This window comes from Protopterus annectens, chromosome 5.part0, assembly GCF_019279795.1.
Source record: "Protopterus annectens isolate FY-2018-M chromosome 5.part0, PAN1.0, whole genome shotgun sequence".
Lineage (NCBI taxonomy): Eukaryota > Metazoa > Chordata > Ceratodontiformes > Protopteridae > Protopterus > Protopterus annectens.
The window spans coordinates 486825467-486845004 of record NC_056735.1 but is presented as its reverse complement, the minus strand read 5'-3'; the positions used below and the strand labels follow the sequence as shown (position 1 = coordinate 486845004).

Genomic DNA, 19538 nt, shown 5'->3' with positions numbered 1-19538 from the left:
AGTGGAAGCTAGGTTAAGCAGGGAGGTGATGATTAGTGATCAGCAGTATGGTTTCATGCCAGGAAAGAGCACTACAGATGTGATGTTTGCTCTGAGAGTGTTGATGGAGAAGTACAGAGAAGGTCAGAAGGAGTTGCATTGTGCCTTTGTGGATTTAGAGAAAGCATATGACAGAGTGCCTAGAGAGGACTTGTGGTATTGTATGAGGAAGCCGGGAGTGTCAGAGAAGTATGTAAGAGTGGTACAAGATATGTACAAGGGTAGTGTGACAGCAGTGAGGTCTGCGGTGGGAGTGACAGATGCGTTTAAGGTGGAGGTGGGATTACATCAAGGATCAGCTCTGAGCCCTTTCTTATTTGCAATGGTGATGGACAGGTTGACAGACAAGATCAGACAGGAGTCTCCGTGAACTATGATGTTTGCAGATGACGTTGTGATCTGTAGTGAGAGTAGGAAACAGGTGGAGTAGACCCTGGAGAGATTTTAGTATGCTCTAGAGAGAAGAGGAATGAAGGTCAGCAGGACTAAGACAGAATATATGTGTGTGAATGAGAGGAAGGATAGAGGAATGGCGAGGATGCAGGGAGTAGATGTGGCGAAGGTGAATGAGTTTAAGTACTTGAGATCAACAGTTCAGAGTAATGGTGAGTGTGGAAGAGAGGTGAAGAAGAGGGTACAGGCAGGATGGAGCGGGTGGAGAAGAGTGTCAGGAGTAATTTGTGACAGACGAGTACCAGTAAGAGTGAAAGGGAAGGTCTACAAGAGGGTAGTAAGACCAGCTATGGGTTGGAGACAGTGGCATTGACAAAAAGGCAGGAGTCAGAGCTTGATGTGGCAGAGTTGAAGATGTTAAGATTTGCACTGGGTGTGACGAGGATGAACAGGATTAGGAATAAATATATTAGAGGGTCAGCCCAGGTTGGAAGGTTTGGAGACAAAGCCAGAGAGGCAATATTACATTGGTTTGGACATGTGCTGAGGAGGGATGCAGAGTATATTGGGAAAAAGATGCTAAGAATGAAGCTGCCAGGTAACAGGAAAAGAGGAAGGCCTAAGATAAGGTTTATGGATGTGGTGAGAGAGGATATGCAGGTGGTTGGTGTGACGAAGCAAGATGCAGAGGACAGGAGGAAATGGAAACAGTTGATCTGCTGTGGTGACCCCTAACAGGAGCAGCCGAAAGAAGAAGTTGCATATATGTCTACATGAACATACACATGTATACACATACATATGTCTGTATACACATCTGTATAGTGCTACATATATATGGCCATGTGTACATCTCTTGGTATATATATATATATATATATATATATATATATATATATATATATATATATATATATATATATACATATAAATATATATATATATATATATATATATATATATATATATATATATATATATATACATATATATATATATATATATATATACATATATACATATGTGTATCTATATATATATATATATATATATATATATATATATATATATATATATATATATATGGATTCATATGAGTACGTCGACATTTCATAACAATGAAAGTCACTTCTTCAAAACGAAAGCATCAACCGTTCAAATCATCGACATGACAGCTATGCGATGTTTACGTCTCTGACAATAAAATACAATGCCCAACCAGTAAATGACAATGCTGTTAAGGTAAATTGTAAAGAGTCACGTAACACCCTACCCGTGTCTACACAAAAAACAAGTGCTAACATGGGTCCTGCAAGTGGGAAGTAAAGGATATGATATTGTGGAGTTTAGTATGGGTACAGTATCATATCATATCATATCCTTGCCAGCCAGCCATCCATGCCAGCGTCAAAACAGCCACACTCTCACAGGGACACACACACATTGACACACTTGGCAGGGCCAGGATTACAACTCATCACTAGTGAGATTGCCAGAAAACATTACTGTGCAGGTATCATGTGCACCACAGGGGTGATACAGAGGTTATATGGGCAAAGGGTATGAGGAGGAGTCTGACATCAGAGATCATGCTTCAGTATGCCAATTGGGGCTGTAGTGAGTGTTGATGTGATCATATGCATCATACAACACACACACAAATGCACAGGGTGCCAGTACTGACATGCATGGGTACATTTCTGCACGAGTGTGTGGTGGTTGACTGTGCCAGATGGCTATACAAGGCTAGGTGATGTGTATACCTTGGCATCAGGCCACATGACAGTGGTGTGCATTGTGGCTCAGGGCTGTAGTTTCTGCATTTGCCCACACAGGTGGGTATTGTATCCCCCATCCAGTCACCTGGGTGACTACTGTGTGTGGCCAATGCTGTGCATAGCTTGCCATGTATGTGTTCCTTAGTCCATGACATGGACAGTGTCTGCGATGTGCACACCTCCCACATGCATGTACAGTGACATGTGGAACTGTACCTGGGGTGTCTGGCCCATGTTGTGTACATAGATTATCATCAGATGTGCCAGTCTTGGCCACCTGTGGTGGGAACTGGTAATGGACAGAAGGTTTACCCTGCACCAACATTGATAGCATGCTAACAGCATATGTCCATACGGGGCATGTTTTCAAGCATGGTATGTCCTTTGTGGGTCACATATGATGGCACCACAGGTGTTGCAGGTGTCCATTGGGGAATATGGGGAAGGTACACTGTCTGCATGTATGTGTCTATTGGACAGATGGACAGGGTGCCATGCCCTCTGTAGCTCACTGCAGTCACTCCAAAGTTACTATCAGTGGCCAATATGCAGTGTTCTACCCACATATTGGCTGTTGCCTAGGTGTGTGTGTGTGTGTGTGTGTGTGTGTGTGTGTGTGTGTGTGTGTATATATATGTGTGTGTGTGTGTGTGTGTGTGTGTGTGTGTGTGTGTGTGTGTATATATGTGTGTGTGTGTGTGTGTGTGTGTGTGTGTGTGTGTGTGTGTGTGTGTGTGTGTGTATGAGACATGGGTTGAGAGTGTGCTCTGTGTAATACTGGGGTTGCTAACTGTGATTGTCTAGCCTTGATGTCACATGTATGGGTATGGATTTGCACTCCAGCCTCTCAGCTATTTCACATCTGTTATCCCTGTACGGTAGACATTGTGATATATACTAGGGCAACCATATAAGAAATTTACAAAACCTGCTCCACATTGGGCCCAGGTGTCACACACTCACACCCACTTCCTCACAGGATATGAGTTATAAACAGACACACACACACCTGTCTGGGACTAGAACCCCTACCTAATTAGTTTATTACACTACAGCACTACACAGTTATAGTACACGCCACAGAGATTACTGGAGTATTCCTTCCCCAAAGGTGTATATCACATCGGATGACATCAGCAGGATTGCCAAAGTAGGATATTCAAATTGTAGTGAGTGTGACTAGCCTAAAATGCATTGCTCCCTACACAGACAGAGACGCACACACAAAACATCCACAACTGACATGTGTGGGTATGGAACCCCTAACAGAGGTCTATATCACACTACAGCATGGAGCTGTTATAGGACGCACCATGGGGATTACTGGATAACTTCTTCCCCAAAGGTGTATTTCACAATGAATGACATCAGCAGGATTGCCAAAGTAGGTCATTTGAAATGTATTGAGTGTGACTAGCGTATAATGCATTGCTCCCTACACAGAAATTGAAACACACATAAAACATAAAGAACTGCCATGGGTGGGAATAGAACCCTACCAGAGTTCTAAATCACACTACAGTAGTACACAGTTATGGCATGAACTACGGAGGTTACTGGATTACAACCTTCCCAGAGGTGTATTTCTGGGTGGATGACATCAGCAGCCTTGCCAAAGTTGAGCATTTGAATTGTAGGGAGTGTGACTACCCTAAAAAGCATTGCTCCTTACACAAACAGAGTCTGACAGACACACACACAAACTTGCCAAGTCTTGGACTGGAACACCTACCTAACTAATGTATCACACTAGAGCAGTACGCAGTTATAGGATGTGCTATGGAGATTACTGGGCTACAAGATTCTCAGAGGTGTATTTCTAGGTGGATAACAACAGCAGCCTTGCCAAAGTTGAGCATTTAGATTGTAGGGAGTGTGACTACCCTAACAAGCATTGCTCTCTACACAGACAGACACACACTTGTCATGTCTGGGATTAAAACACCTACCTAACTACATTATCACACTACAGCAGTAAGCAGTTACAGGACACACTACAGAGATTACTGGGCTGCAACTTTCCCAGAGGTGTATTTCTAGGTGGATGACATCAGCAGCCTTGCCAAAGGTGAGCATTTGAATTGTAGGGAATGTGACTACCCTAAAAAGCATTGCTCTCTACACAGACAGAGTCAGACACACACACAAACACTTGCCATGTCTGAGATTAGAACATACATCTGGGATTAAAACACCTACCTAACTACTTTATCACACTACAGCAGTATGCAGTTACAGGACACACTACAGAGATTATTGGGTTACAACCTTCCCAGAGGTGTATTTCTAGGTGGATGACAGCAACCATTCTAAAGTTGAGCATTTGAATTGTAGGGAGTGTGACTAGTCTAAAAAGCATTGCTCTCTACACAGACAGAGACAGACACACAAGCACACACAGCTGGCAAGTCTGGGATTAGAACTCCTACCTAACTTAGTTTATTACACTACAGCAGTACGCAGTTATGGGACACCTCACAGAGATTACTGGGCTACAATTCTCCCAAAGGTGTATTTCACAGTGGATGACCTCAGCAGGCTTGTCATAGTAGGGCTATGGGGAGGGCAGTGTGTGTGCATGGGCCATAATCCCATTTATCTAGGGGTTGACATGCCACATGCGGGCACACACAGGGTCATATTTCACAGGTACATGTATACAGCTGCTAGATGACTACTTCCTTGTACAGTCATGTTGCACAGCTGGCCCGTGTACCACATAGTCTGTAATGCTGACAGATACGGGTGGCTAGTATCTGCAGTGAGTGACATCTGAACCTCATGTGGTTGGGGTCCTTTGGCTGTGTGCTGGGCGGAACAGGCCTGGATGGCTCTTTGTCACCCTCTTCTACACATCTATGTATGTCTACCTTTGGCTTATTATAGTGTGTTGTCCTTACATATATGCCTGTAGTTCTATCCTAGTCCTATCCACTGTGTGTGCAAGGCATGAGTGGTGCATACTTATGAGTGTCTGCACTAACAACTGCAACTGCCAGATATGTCTGGTCCACTGGTGTTTGCAGACATGGCCTTCATGTGTTTAAGTGTGTGAGCATGCCCAGTATGACCTTTCAGGATGTTGTTGACTGACATTGCCTTCATTTCTCTAAACGTGTGAGCATGCCCAGTATGCCCATCTGTATTTAATGTGTGGATTGAGTCCAGGTGGTTTATACTGCAGTGCTAACCTTTGTGTTGTACACCGACAGATAGCATGCTGTTTCTGCAGGGTATCCATCAAGCATTTGGCATTGACTGTTCCTACATGTCTGCACAGGATGGGGGGATCACCTGACTATTTCTACATAGGATTGGAGGGAGGGCACACCTGATTGTTACTACATTCCTACGTAAGATGTGGGGGTACACCTGACTATTTCTACATTTCTACACAGGATTGGGGGGGCACACCTGACTATTATTACATTACTACATAGGATGGGGGGGAGACACACTTGTCTACTACTACATTTCTACACAGGATTGGGGGGCACACCTGACTGTTATTACGTTACTACATAGAATGGGGGGCACACCTGACACTTATACACATTTTCTATGACTGTACTGGTATGTCAGTTACTCCATTTCATTCTGTAGTCTTACCTATCATGCTTACTAGAGGCATACTAGTGTACTACAGACCGTGGCTTTGGTTGCCCTTCATATTAGTGTCTGACTTCCTACCCTTCAGAACTAACATCCCACTGTCTGACCTGCTGTAGTCTGTCTGTGTAGGCCTGGGGGGGGGAGATTAACCATAGCCATCATTCAGGGGCCATAGCACAGGCTCTGTTTGGGTTTGTCTACACCTGTCCTGCTGGCTGAGACTGTTGTTGGGTATGTGAATGGCCCTGACTGGCATGTGTGAGTCATATGGACACACATGTTGCTCAACAGATTTCCTGCAGTGGGTTTTGTCACCCTGTGTAGTACTGGCTACTATGGTGACTCCAGTATGTGTTACAGATGCCATGGTGCCACTATGGGTGTCTACTGTCTGCTGCCATAACATTCAGCCACCCAATTCCCTTGCATGCTCACATCCATACCATAGATACAGGTAACGACACATTCTACTCCATTTGGAAATTAGTAGGTTGATTGACTTACCTTGAGGGTGTGCCAGACTTGCGGATGGTGCTGGAGGGCTGCCTATGTCGGATGCACATAGTATACTCCCTATACATGATTGAGCACAGGTAGTGTCATGCTTGGCATCCCTTTTACTGTATGTGCGAGTCAGAGAGAGGTGTCATTCCCTGGTTCCCTATTGTGTCAGTGTATGTACTATGCATTGTCTCTTTGCCATGGCTTCGGCATACAGGGCATGCCTCCATCTGCCTACTGGGGCAGGCTCAGGTTGTTCCTCCTCCTAGTCGCTCTGTGCCTGTGCAGACCTTGACATTGGTGGGGGGCTGTGTGGTCCTGCCCCATGCTGTTCCTGCTGCAGCTGTTTTGGCAGGATCATATTGTGTAGCATGGCACATGCCATAAAAATCTGGGTACATGTAGCTGGTGAGTACTGCAAGGCTCCACCAGATGTGTCCAGACACTGGAACCATGACCTGAGCATCCCAAACACATGCTCTATTATAAGTCTGGCCTGTGAGTGTGCCTCATTATGGCGTTCTTGTTCAGGTGTGTGTGCATTTCTGATGGGTGTCATCAGCCATGGCTCCAGTGTGTAACCAGCATCCCCTACTAGGTGACCGTAGGGGATGTCCCCATTGGCAAATCTCTGGTACAGCTGCATCAGATGCCATATGTGGGAATCGTCATAGCTTCCAGGGCAGCCAGCACACACATTCATTATAATGCCCTGGGCATCACATACAACCTGGCAGTTGATGGAGGGGATTCCCCTGCAGTTGATGTAGGCCCTACCCTGGTCACCAGGTGGTGCTTTGATGCATATGTGCATGCAGTCTATAGCACCCACTACCTCAGGGTATTCTGCTATTTGGTGGAAGCGATGCATATTGCTGGCCAACACCTCATGGGTGTTGAGGAAATATACATGCTCACTGGCATGTGCTGACACGGCATCCAGGAACTGTTGGAATACTCTGGATGCTGATGCCTGTGAGATCCCCATGATATCCCCAGTTGAGCTTTGGGAGGTACCTGTGGCTAGTATTCCTAGGCCTACACATACCTTGGTTTCCACTGGGATGGGTTCTCCTCGGTCGGTTTGATGTGTCAGGTGTGGCCGGCACAGCTCAACAATTTGCTGTAGGAGGTCTCTGTCCACCCTATAGTGCTCCACTATCTCCAGCTCATGTAGCCCCTGGTAGGTTATCCTGGGTCTGTACACTCTTCTCTGTCTCCTCACTGTGGGTTGATTGACAGCATTCACATCCTCACCACCCTCAGCCTCTTGCACATGTTGTTCTATGTTGCCTGCTGCAGCCCTTCTCATTTTGTAGGTTTGCTTGTTAAAAATTCCCCACTTGTATATACTGGTGGTGTAGAGTGTGGGAAAAACCAGAGGGGAAGGTGTTTGCATAGTTTATAGTTGTGTTCTGGGCTGGGCTGATCTGTTGTCTGTGTAATTGGCTGATTCTGATGCATTTCACCTGCCAGCTAAGCTAGTTCTCCTTGATTACCTTCCTACTGCTGTTTTCCTTTCCCATTGCCTTCCTGTTTAAGCCCAGGTGTACGCCATGCAAACTGAATGCTGGCATGTGCACAGTGTTGCTATTTCCTGGTTTAACTTCTGTTTTCTTCCTGTAAAACCCGGTGTGCAGCACGCACATCCACATAGGTTTTGTAAAGAGTGCTAGGCAGGTTTAGACACCCCCCTTGTGAGCAAACCCAAGCCACAGGGCTCCAATCCACTTACAGTATGCCTGACACACACATACTCCCATAATGTCACCTAACTCCTAGGCTTGCACCAAGCTATTCCTACTCTTACACTGTTGAGACCTGACTCACATGCTGGGGAAAACTGGGATCTAAACCATGAAAACAAGATCAAATGTCCGGTGTGCAGTAACCACCAACAGGCTGAAATAGTGTAGAACAGCTCACAATAAGGTTTAAATAACAGATGACTCCAAAGAGTTAAGTAATTTATTTTTTAACGCCACAAACTAGGATCTACTATCCTTCCCCTCATTTGCACTGACTGTCTGATAATGCATAGTTACATGTCTCACACTGAGCCTCGCCCCTTAGCAACCACTATTCACTGGCCATGTTGTCTTCTGCCTGCCATTGACTTGCATGGCAGAACTGATTTAAGTTAGAATGCTTAATTTAGGTTCATTTTGTTATCCCCCCCCCTCCCGATCCCGTTTGTGCGTTGCTGCCCTACGCTTAAACAGCCGAGATCGGCAAAAAAAAAAAGTTGTTTTTTGTATTTCTTTTACTGTTTGCAATGCCAATGGCCTTATACTTGGCCATTGGCATGCTTACTACATGATATGCAGACTTTATTTGGAGCTGCCACAGTTTTGGATTTTGCAGAAATGTACTCGGTTACTAACTGAGTACATTTCTGCAGATAGCACTAGTCCTTCACGGACGGTTGCAAGCTTCCTGGATTGCAAAAATCACCTTATTTTCATAGATTTCTCCTGCAAATGGGGTGATTTGCATACAAGGGCTTAGTCCGTGCAGGATTAGTGCAGGAGCACTCATGCACACCCCTGAAGGCTGTTCCTGGATCGCACGGCAGACATATTGCCTGCTTGAGCTCCTGCACCGATCTTGCACGCCATGCAAGCTATAGAGAATCTGGGGGATAGTGTTAATAGAAAGTCTGAAAGAAAAAGTTTTAATGAGGCTTATATGATTAAATATTTTATGTTGCAATTTAGAATGAGTGTTGAAACAGAATTGTTTATACAGTTTGTGTTTCATTGGTTTGAATCTATCACATCTTCTTCTTCTTTCGGCTGCTCCCATTAGGGGTTGCCACAGCAGATCAACTGTTTCCATTTCCTCCTGTCCTCTGCCTCTTGCTCTGTCATGCCAACCACCGGCATATCCTCTCTCACCACATCCATAATCCTTATCTTAGGCCTTCCTCTTTTCCTGTTACCTGGCAGCTTCATCCTTAGCATCTTTTTCCCAATATACTCTGCATCCCTCCTCAGCACATGTCCAAACCAACATAATCTTGCCTCTATGGCTTTGTCTCCAAACCTTCCAACCTGGGCTGACCCTCTAATATATTTATTCCTAATCCTGTCCATCCTCATCACACCCAGTGCAAATCTTAACATCTTCAACTCTGACACGTCAAGCTCCGACTCCTGCCTTTTTGCCAGTGCCACTGTCTCCAACCCATATAACATAGCTGCTCTCACTACCCTCTTGTAGACCTTCCCTTTCACTCTTACTGGTACTCGTCTGTCACAAATTACTCCTGACACTCTTCTCCACCCACTCCATCCTGCCTGTATTCTCTTCTTCACCTCTCTTCCACACTCACCATTACTCTGAACTGTTGATCCCAAGTACTTAAACTCATTCTCCTTTGCCACCTCTACTCCCTGCATCCTCACCATTCCTCTATCCGTCCTCTCATTCACACACATATATTCTGTCTTAGTCCTGCTGACCTTCATTCCTCTTCTCTCTAGAGCATATCTCCACCTCTCCAGGGTCTCCTCCACCTGTTCCCTACTATTAGGTGAAATTTGTTTTATCAGGAAGTTAATTATGACAGTTAAGTATGCCAAAGAAATACTGGATTTGTTGAAGACAAAAGCATTTAATGAATAAAAATACTATATGGGATGACAGTAGTCTGACATGTCATTTTGTATTATTGACTGAATGTAAGGATCCATGATTTATAAGAGAAAAAATACATATGGGGCATTCTGACAGCTCATGGTCAGGTAAGAGGTGTCCTATTGTGTATATGTGTAAAAAATGCCCTGGTTTAGGATAGCAGGTGATTAGTTAATTTGCACAGTTTCAAACCCTGTACCTTGGTTACAGAAAACAAGAGCCTGAATCCTCTACTCCAACCACTAAACTGTCAAAAAAAAAAAAAAAAAAAGTTTCAAGGAGTTGACTGTCAAGTGTATTTTTTCAAGGAGTTGAGGTCAAGTGTATTTTCAAGGAACCGTGAGTTTCAAGGAAAGAGATGTTTTCTACTGCTCATGCTATGTCTGGTTATAATGTATAACTGCTTTTTTTAGAAAATTATATCACTCGTGTTAGAGTTTTAAAGCATTGTTAGAAGCACAACAGGTAGTATACTTGCTTTTGATGCAGAAGGCTGTAGATTATACTCTCACAGCATATAGATGGATTGGTGGTACTGTGTTGTACTTTAAGGGTGGTGCTGCTGTACTGAGTATGTTCTCCTCTACATGAGATGCCTATAAACCTGTTATCATTTTGTCATCTATTCCCTTTTGCAATATTACCACCTTATATGTTTTTTTTAATGTAACATAGGCAATTTATTCTTTAAGGACAACAGACACTTTATTTGTAGATGAAACACTGAAATATAAAGCTGTTTGCTAACAGCAACATCTTTATTAGTTACAGATCTTTTTAATGTGGAATTATTTAGATTTACTTCTGCAAATATTGTGCATATTTACTGTTACTGGTGGATTGTAATGACAGAAGTTTAAGTAGACTTTTATGATGGAAATGTTCTGAATTGGGCAGTTTTGTCATTATTGGTCCATACATTTTGTTTTGTTACTTACTGGGAAAATGTTCAAAACTACAATTTTAAAACATGCTCTATCAAGTGGTGCTGTATTCAAAGAATATAATTTAATACAATCAGGAAGGTGAATCAAAGAACATATGCATGTATGCATGGTCCTAAATATGTGTGCAAGGGGCCTATAATTTAAAAACAGTTCAAAGGCAAACTTTATCCGCCACTGGCCAGATGCATTTTCTTTGAATGTGGGTTTCAATGTTGTTTCAATGAATGTGGGTTTCAAGGGCAGAGATGTTTTAATGCTAACTCTGTTTTTATTGTGAGACTGTATTGCCTTGTTTAGTAAATGTCTATCAGTATTTTTGCTATAAAATTTTAAATAAAAGTTTTAAATTAAATCAAAATAATCAATGTAGAAGTAAACCAGAAAACAGTACACACATTACAGTGGTTGTGGTAACTGGGGGAGAAATAGCTAAGTAACGGGACAATGGAATGGCTGCTGGGGAGGGCTGTGTATGGGGGCCCTGATCCATTACCCTGCCTAGGCCCCATTTGACCATGCTCTGCTCCCCAACCATAGACACACAGGGCACACTTCCAGTGTAGCATGCATCTAACATCTGCAGATATGACAAAGAGTATGTTCAAACGTTTACACTTCATTCATACTACCCTCCATATCAGCCACATTTACAGCCAGAATTTTTTTGGGCAGGAACTCAACCATGCAGTTACCTGACTCACAACCTACCATAACTCTACAATGCTTTGTATTTCATCGAGGTCATGGTTTACACTGAAATGAAGGAATCAGTATGTGCATTAACATATCCACAAACTTGCTGTGCAATTTTAACTGATTTATTAATTATTTTTTTTTTAATTAATATGTCTTGTATTACTTTGCAACGACTGGGGGCATGGCTCTGCTATCATTTACAATGTCCCACTTGCTTGTGTAATTGTCTAGGCACCCTGCACTGTGTAGGAAGAGCAGCATGAGTGCCCTGCCCACTGTGAACAATGTTACTTAAAGCTGCAGGCAGCCAAAGATTAAGCAATGACCTGCTAGAGATGCCTTATGAAAGGCCTTGATGTCGCTGGCAGACATATACTTGTTTAGTCAAGAAATGAGCAATAGTATGCAAGATTTGAGTACTTTACAGTTAACCATGGGATATAGTTTTATTGGTTATCCACACGTAAACAGATATACCCTGGAGCTCTGGTCTCTGGATTTGTACCCTCCTGCAAAAAATCCTGCAGGCGTCCATGATCACATATGTTGTGTTTTGGACATTAGTTGTGGGAGTCAGGCAAGAGATAAAATGTAAGTTTTATTTTTGTTTTGTTCCTTTTCCTTTTTCTGTGAGTTTGTGCATCCTCAGTGTTAGCAAATTTGCAGATTGTGGGTGCATCAAAGTTGATCCTTGCAAAAACATTTTGTTATGTAATATATGAAGGTGGTTTAGATGCACAATTAAACATTGGTTTGATGTTTTATCTATTAATTGTAATAAAGTAAAGCTCAACATATAATGAAAAGCATATATTTTTTATGTATTTGTTTTTCCTTTGAGCCCAGAAAGAAAGTGGTGTGTTACCTGCATGCATCTATTGTAAAAATGTTACAGTGTGTTTTTAACAGGTGCTTAAAATGGTGACTCCATATATGGGGTAGTATTAGGACTACATCATGCAAATTATCCCATTAACTGATTTGAGAAGCAAAACAGTAAACAGACCATTATATTTATTTCTATTTATTAGTTCTGATGACCAGGATAATCTGACTAGGCAGATAGATTTTCAGCCTCTCTCAGTTAACTGCACTCATCCTGATGTCTATCCCCAATAAGTAATACTGGTTAGGATCTCCAGTCTAGCTCATTGTATAAATCTAAAAAAACAAATGCACATCTTGTCCAAGAAAAGGGAGGTCAGAAGCATTAATTCTGTGAGCAGTATTCAGAAATTTTGTTCACGTGTAAGCAGTGTACTCTGCACAATTTGGCAGACTTGCACTGCTCAGCTACAATGGGATTCAAAGACATGCAAATGAGTAAGCCGATGAGTTTCATTACACTTCTGCTGAGAACCACCCTGAATCATCTACCAGTTTTAATGCTTGGTGGTAGGCACCTCATTGAGGTGACACAGCACTGACATGTACAGCTAAGTTTTGCTAAGTTAAGGAAACTGTTTTCCATGTAGAAAAGAATGGATGCATTGGTGTTATTTGCTGCCCACAAAATTCAGGCAATTTGCTTAGTATAGCTGTCTTTGAATCATTGTACTACACATGCTCACTATGAGTAAGGACATCTGTGGCACCCACTATATCCTTGGTCACTTGTGAATCACCACTCAGCTGTTTTAATAAATTCTCAGGTTAGCAGCAAGTTTTTTTATGAATTGCTTTAGCTTTGTGTACTATACATGGCTGCAAAAGGTAACTGTGTACAGTATGCAGAATTTTATGACTACTGTCCAGTGTTATCAGTAAACAACTTTCCAATAATATGGTACTAATAAACAGACAAATTAAGTCTACATAGCTAGATTAAAAATCTTTTCCAAATGGCATGCTTCCATGTTAGATATATCTCATTTATGTCTTGTGACTGAATGTCTACCCTCTTTTAGGTCTAGAAATAAGCATACTTTACCTATGCAAGTCTTCCTTAATCCTGTAATATGTTAAAACTAGGGAATATGGCAGATTCCCAAGTAACCTCGGGTAGATTCTACCATCTTTGTATTTTTTTCAATGATAAATTTGGTCAAATGCAGATAGTCATATAATTTCCTTTAAGGTGCTGACAGAATATAATGGTCTGTGTTGACTGAATCCTGTGCAAGATGTTATTCTGTCTCTTGATGTCTGAAATGGTCTATAAGTAAGTGTGCCATGTTACCTTCAAACTGAGGACTACATTCAAATTTTAAACACATTAGGGAGGCAAAACCTGAAAAAAAATCTGTCACATTTCATTTTAGGAATGCTCAGGTTCATTAATAATCCACATATCCAATATTCTGTACCAGTTCTCAAGAATATCAATTTGGCACTTCACAACGTATCCTCTTTTAAAAGACATGTTATTATCATCTGTAAATGCACCACTGAAAGTTTATTTTTACCACTTTTGAACTCATGAATTGTATCAATTTCCATTAAGGCTGCATTTTTACATTCTATCATTTTTTAACGCATCATTTCATTCACATTCCTAGCAGATACATATGGTACATTCAGGTCATTCTCAGTTTGAATACTTATATATATTCTCTTTTACTGCTGATACTGTCACTTGCTCTTTGCTCACATCCACAAATGACAAAAGTCTGCAGTATTCTGATTAAAGAAGACACCAGGTCAGAAATTGACACTAGTAATCCTCTGATTAGTGCAGACATTTGTAAAGTACAGCTACTCCCACCAAAGCTCTCTGCTGCTTCCTGGTGTGCACTGATCTGTGGTGATGTATTCTGATGCAGCATACATATGTCTGCTGCTCCCTGGTGTGCACTGATCTGTGGTGATGTATTCTCATGCAGCACATAGCTGTCTGCTGCTTCCTGGTGTGCACTGATCTGTGGTGATGTATTCTCATGCAGCACATAGCTGTCTGCTGCTCTCTGTTGTGCACTGATCTGTGGTGATGTATTCTCATACAGCACAAAGCTGTCTGCTGCTCCCTGGTGTGCACTGATCTGTGTTGATGTATTCTCATGCAGCACAAAGCTCTCTGCTGCTCCCTGGTGTGCACTGATCTGTGGTGATGTATTCTCATGCAGCACAAAGCTGTCTGCTGCTCCCTGGTGTGCACTGATTTGTGGTGATGTATTTTCATGCAGCACAAAGCTGTCTGCTGCTCCCTGGTGTGCACTGATCTGTGGTGATGTATTCTCATGCAGCACAAAGCTGTGGTGATGTATTCCCATGCAGCACAAAGCTGTCTGCTGCTCACTGGTGTACACTGTTCTGTGGTGATGTATTCTCATGCAGCATATGCAGCACTGAATCATGTGCATCACATGATTGCTGCATCCCAATAAGAGTGAAGATTTCAGGAACCCAGGAACCCAACTCCCCATTCTAGTAAGGATTTCAAGAAGTCAAAACCCCACTCTCCATCCTGGAACTAAAGATTTAGGTACTGAATTACTAAACATTGCATATTACAGGTATTACCACAGTTGCCCCTTCACACAAATACAGAAAATGTTGCCTTTTTTCACCAACCACCAATGAACAGTATGCATAATTCTAATGTATACAGTCTCAATCAATCTGTATAATTTTTGTTAGATAAGACAAGGAGAGTCATCCTTTCACCCATTACTCTATTACATTTCACATTTTCTAAGCAAATAATGTGCCTTACAGGAAATTCACCACAGTCTGCCCTTTAGTGTTATATGATACGCGAGACCTGTAACATATATTTACAGTATTTCGCCTATGTCAGAGCTAAGCCATTATTATAATTTCTTACCGAATTATGAATGTGAACTTCCATAAAAAGCTCAAAGTCTACCTCCTCATCAAATATATGAGTGCTATAGAGATACTGTATAGAAAATAACCTTCAGAAAATGATTAGCAAATTATGTTAACTCAAGTCTGAATTCATGAGAGAAGAACATAGAATAATCCATGCTATTTGGTAGTTTTTGTGAAGAAAACTGCTATTGTACTAGACGTTTCAGTAAATTGCAATATTTGGCAGAAATGTATAAAATTGCTTCAATTGCAGTTGACAAAATGAAAACATAATGGTTGCACGATATTTCCTGGAGATGCTCAGACAAGTCAGATGTTATTTCTTAGTTGGACTCCAGCTTGCTAAATCTTACCTTTCCCCATGGACATGTAACTATGGAAACAAGAAAACCTCCTCCAAAATTTGAATCAAAAGAAAGGCTAAAGAAAATATTGTTTCTGACATAAATCAAGAGAGACTGTTGATTGAGAAAGTTACTGCACTTCAGTTACTGGATCTGCCCACTGGTGCATACTGTACCTGTGACAGAGCTTAACCTATTTCAACTGCCTATAAGGATTCCAAGAATTCCTCTGACATAAATCCACATAGTAAGGGCACAGTTTATCTCCTTAGTTAAAACAACTAGTGACTAGTTGATGGGAAGAATTTTCAGAACATAATCTTTTTAAAGGCATACTTTTAATTTCTAGTGCAAATTATGCACAATCTTCACACAATGTAAAAAAATGCCTTTAATTTAAAATACTTATGACTGGTGGTTTATTTATTGGCTTAAGGGCTTATGTATTTGCCACTGTACTTTCAACTGTGTAGTGTCTGCTTTTTAAAGGGTAACTGCTCAGAGCTAATTGCTGTCATTTAAAAATTAAAAGGTTGTCTTACTTTTATGGTAAACAGCACAGTTTGCTCATGTTTTGATAGTATTTCAAAAAAATGGTGGCAGTGATACATACCAAATGCTTGGGAAGATGGTGCTGGTGCTGGAAAGTTGTCCTCTTCAACCCATTATAGAAAACATTGTGTGTGTGTGTGTGTGTGTGTGTGTGTGTGTGTGTGTGTGTGTGTGTGTGTGTGTGTGTGTGTGTGTGTGTGTGCATTTGTGTGTGTGTATGTGTGTGCGTGTTCACATGCATGTGTGTGCATGTGTGTGCGTGTGTGTGTGTGTATGTGTGTGTGTGTCTCTGCGCATGCATGTGTGTGCTTGCACGTGCGTGTGTGTATGTGTGTGTGCATGCGCACACGTGCGTGAGTGTGTGTTTGTGTGTATGTGTGTGTGCATGAGTGTAAACGTGTGTATGTGTGCATGTGTGTGCATGTGTGTGTTTGTTTGCAAATTAATGCAATAATGGTGGTCACGTTTCGTATACTTTTAGCAATGTTGCACTGAAGGGCAATGGGCTGTCTGGGGCAGATTAAATCCTAGGGAACCAGTGACTGTATATCTTTGAGCTATAGCTGTACAGATTAATGCTCGTTTTGGTTATTACCAAAAGCAGCAGGATACACTTATCTTATATTCTTAATTCCCTTTGTATAGGAACTTGTACAACTGTAAAAATCAAACTTTAATATTGCTAGTTCCTGACTGTCCCATAGTAATTGGTAGGCAGCAGCATCTTGTAAATTAGGCATGTATAGCCTGTAAAATAAGTGTTGCCATCAGACAGTTTGCATAACCTTATAGCAATAAGGTAAATATGCAACACAGGAACACATATCACACATGTATCTTGTATAACACCTTGAAGGGAGTTCTGCACTGTCAACTCCTAATGGCTATGCATCACAAAGAATATTTAGGTATGTTCGACAAGATGTCTGGGAGCTCACTGCGGCAAAAGTGATACATACACTTGAGTAAATCATCCCTGGAAGATCCATTCAGAGGTATATGGAAAAGGCTGCATTGTACTCAATTACTGTTGTGATGAGGGCTGAGAACAAGGGGACTATAATGCCCTTGGATGTGGATATCCTGCACATAGTCAGGAGCTGTGCCACATAGAAGGGATTAGTCACCATTGCAGGTGCATGCTGGTAGAAGTTCTGTATACTATCTACCTGAGTACACAGGTCACATACCACTTGGTCTGCTCATAGGGGGTGTTCTGTCTATACTGTAATTAGTGTGTTCACTTACTTTCATAAAGGAACTAATCTCCCCAAGATGTTTGTTCATCTACTGTTTCTCTATGGCTCTGGCAACAATCCTTTGTGTGTGTTAATACTGTCTGCATTATACCAATACAAATCATGAATTCAATGATTGTCAACAATTTGCAGTCCTCCACAAAGCTGGTTAGACAAAGGATATGTAAGTTAGTCTAGACTTATGAGTTTTAAATAATGAACAGGAAAGGGCCTAGTACAGAATCCTGAGGTAGGGGTCTGGTCACGGAATTCTAGATACAGGGTAGTTCACACACTTTGACATTATGTGTCATGTATATGATTAATTTGTCTACCCACTTGATGATGCAGGTGTTTATGCCCACTTGGAATAGTTTCACTGTAATACCTGAGTATGGATTTGTGTCAAATGCCTTGGCCAGGTTAAGTTATGCAGGAAGATATTGTTTTCCACAAGCATGCCCTCACTGACCTTCTTGAAAACATCAGACAGATGTAACAGACATGACATAGCCTTAACAAATCACACATGGTCTGGTACACAGGAGATTAGCTGTGTCCTTTTTAATAAGCTCCATGATGACTCATTAATCTGACTGTGGGTAACATAGCTTGTTATGAGAGTGGTGTGCAAAGTGTGGATTTTGTATTGCCTGTTGTGTTTCCAATGTGCATGTATACTTAAAAATACAGCTTCTCAAACTAGATGCAAAAAGCTGTCAGGAATGTATGCAGGGGCGGCTCGTGGCATCGGACTGCCGGACTGCAGCCCCTTCAGCTAAAAAAAAAGAAAATGTAAAAAAAAGTACCTTTTTTGTGTGACAGTAGATAGATGTATTTTTTTTGGTTTAAATGCAAAATTGTTTGTCTCTCCGAGTCCGCGACTCACAAGTACGCGCATGCGTACTTTAACCGCCTCGGGTTGCGGCAGTTTTAAATAGATTGTTTTTTGTTTTTATTGCAGCCCGGTGGAGTAATTAAGGCATCATTGTGATGCCCAGAAGTCTATGCGGTTCCAAACCGCATAGAATTGGAAGGGGCTCGGACTGCGACGTCCGCAGGCACGTCATGACGTGCTTGCTGGGCTAAATGCTGCTGATTGGTTGTCGCTCTCTTCCCAGGTTTTATGTGCTGGGAAAAGAGCGAGAATCAATCAGATAGTCAGTTGTGGGCTTGTGGATTGATTCGTGACTGTCTGAGTCAGTCACACGGGAAGGAACAATTATTTTATTAATAATTTGCCATTGGATTATAATTTTTTTTATTTGGGCGCTATAATATTTTGTCAGCTGTGCTGTGCAGCCTGTGCTGAAGGAAGAACATAAGAAGAACTGAAGAAAGAAGAAGAAAGAAAAGAAGTTAGAAGAAGAACAGAGTGAAGATGCAGAACTAAAGTAAGTATACAGTGTGAAGTATTGCCTTTGTGACCATGTGAGTCATGCTGACAGACTGTGTTGTGCTCTAGAATGCACTGCACTTACAGCTGCTTATTTTGAACTTAATTTGTCATGTTCAATTGCTCACAAGCAGACCTTCCTAATATATTTCACATACTGACACTACTCAAAAGAATCTATTGCACTCTCTTGTTTTTATACATACAGCATTCCTGTCTTTGACTAATTAATTTCCACAGATATCACACAGCTTTAGGGAATCCTGTCTTTGAGAGAAAAAGCTTCCCTTTTCAGCCTTAACTTGAGTCTGCATCAACTGTCTTCACCTTTTTAATGCACGTCTTATGACATGCCTTAAAATATACATGTTTTAATACACTGCTTCTATGCTCCCTGTTAACACATAGTGGTGGGTAAAGGGACTTGGTTGTGGCTTTGTAAGCGTAGCTTAGCCCCAATATGGAGATGGCAGAAGTTAAGAAATGTGAAGTTAACAACATTCTGTATAGAGATTCCACTGTATGCACCAATTTCAAAGGTTTTTCATTTGGCATTTTAGACATAACCCCTCAGGATATCAGAGGTGGGGCTTGGGAAAATAAATTGAATATAAGGAATTATACTGTCAACC

At 41.6% G+C, this 19538-nt stretch overlaps 1 protein-coding gene across 1 annotated transcript in view; it reads right to left on the bottom strand.

The window, feature by feature from the left end:
• Positions 1-19538, bottom strand: part of LANCL3 (LanC like 3) — an 861225-nt gene that overhangs the window by 481267 nt on the left and 360420 nt on the right. The window lies entirely within an intron of this gene.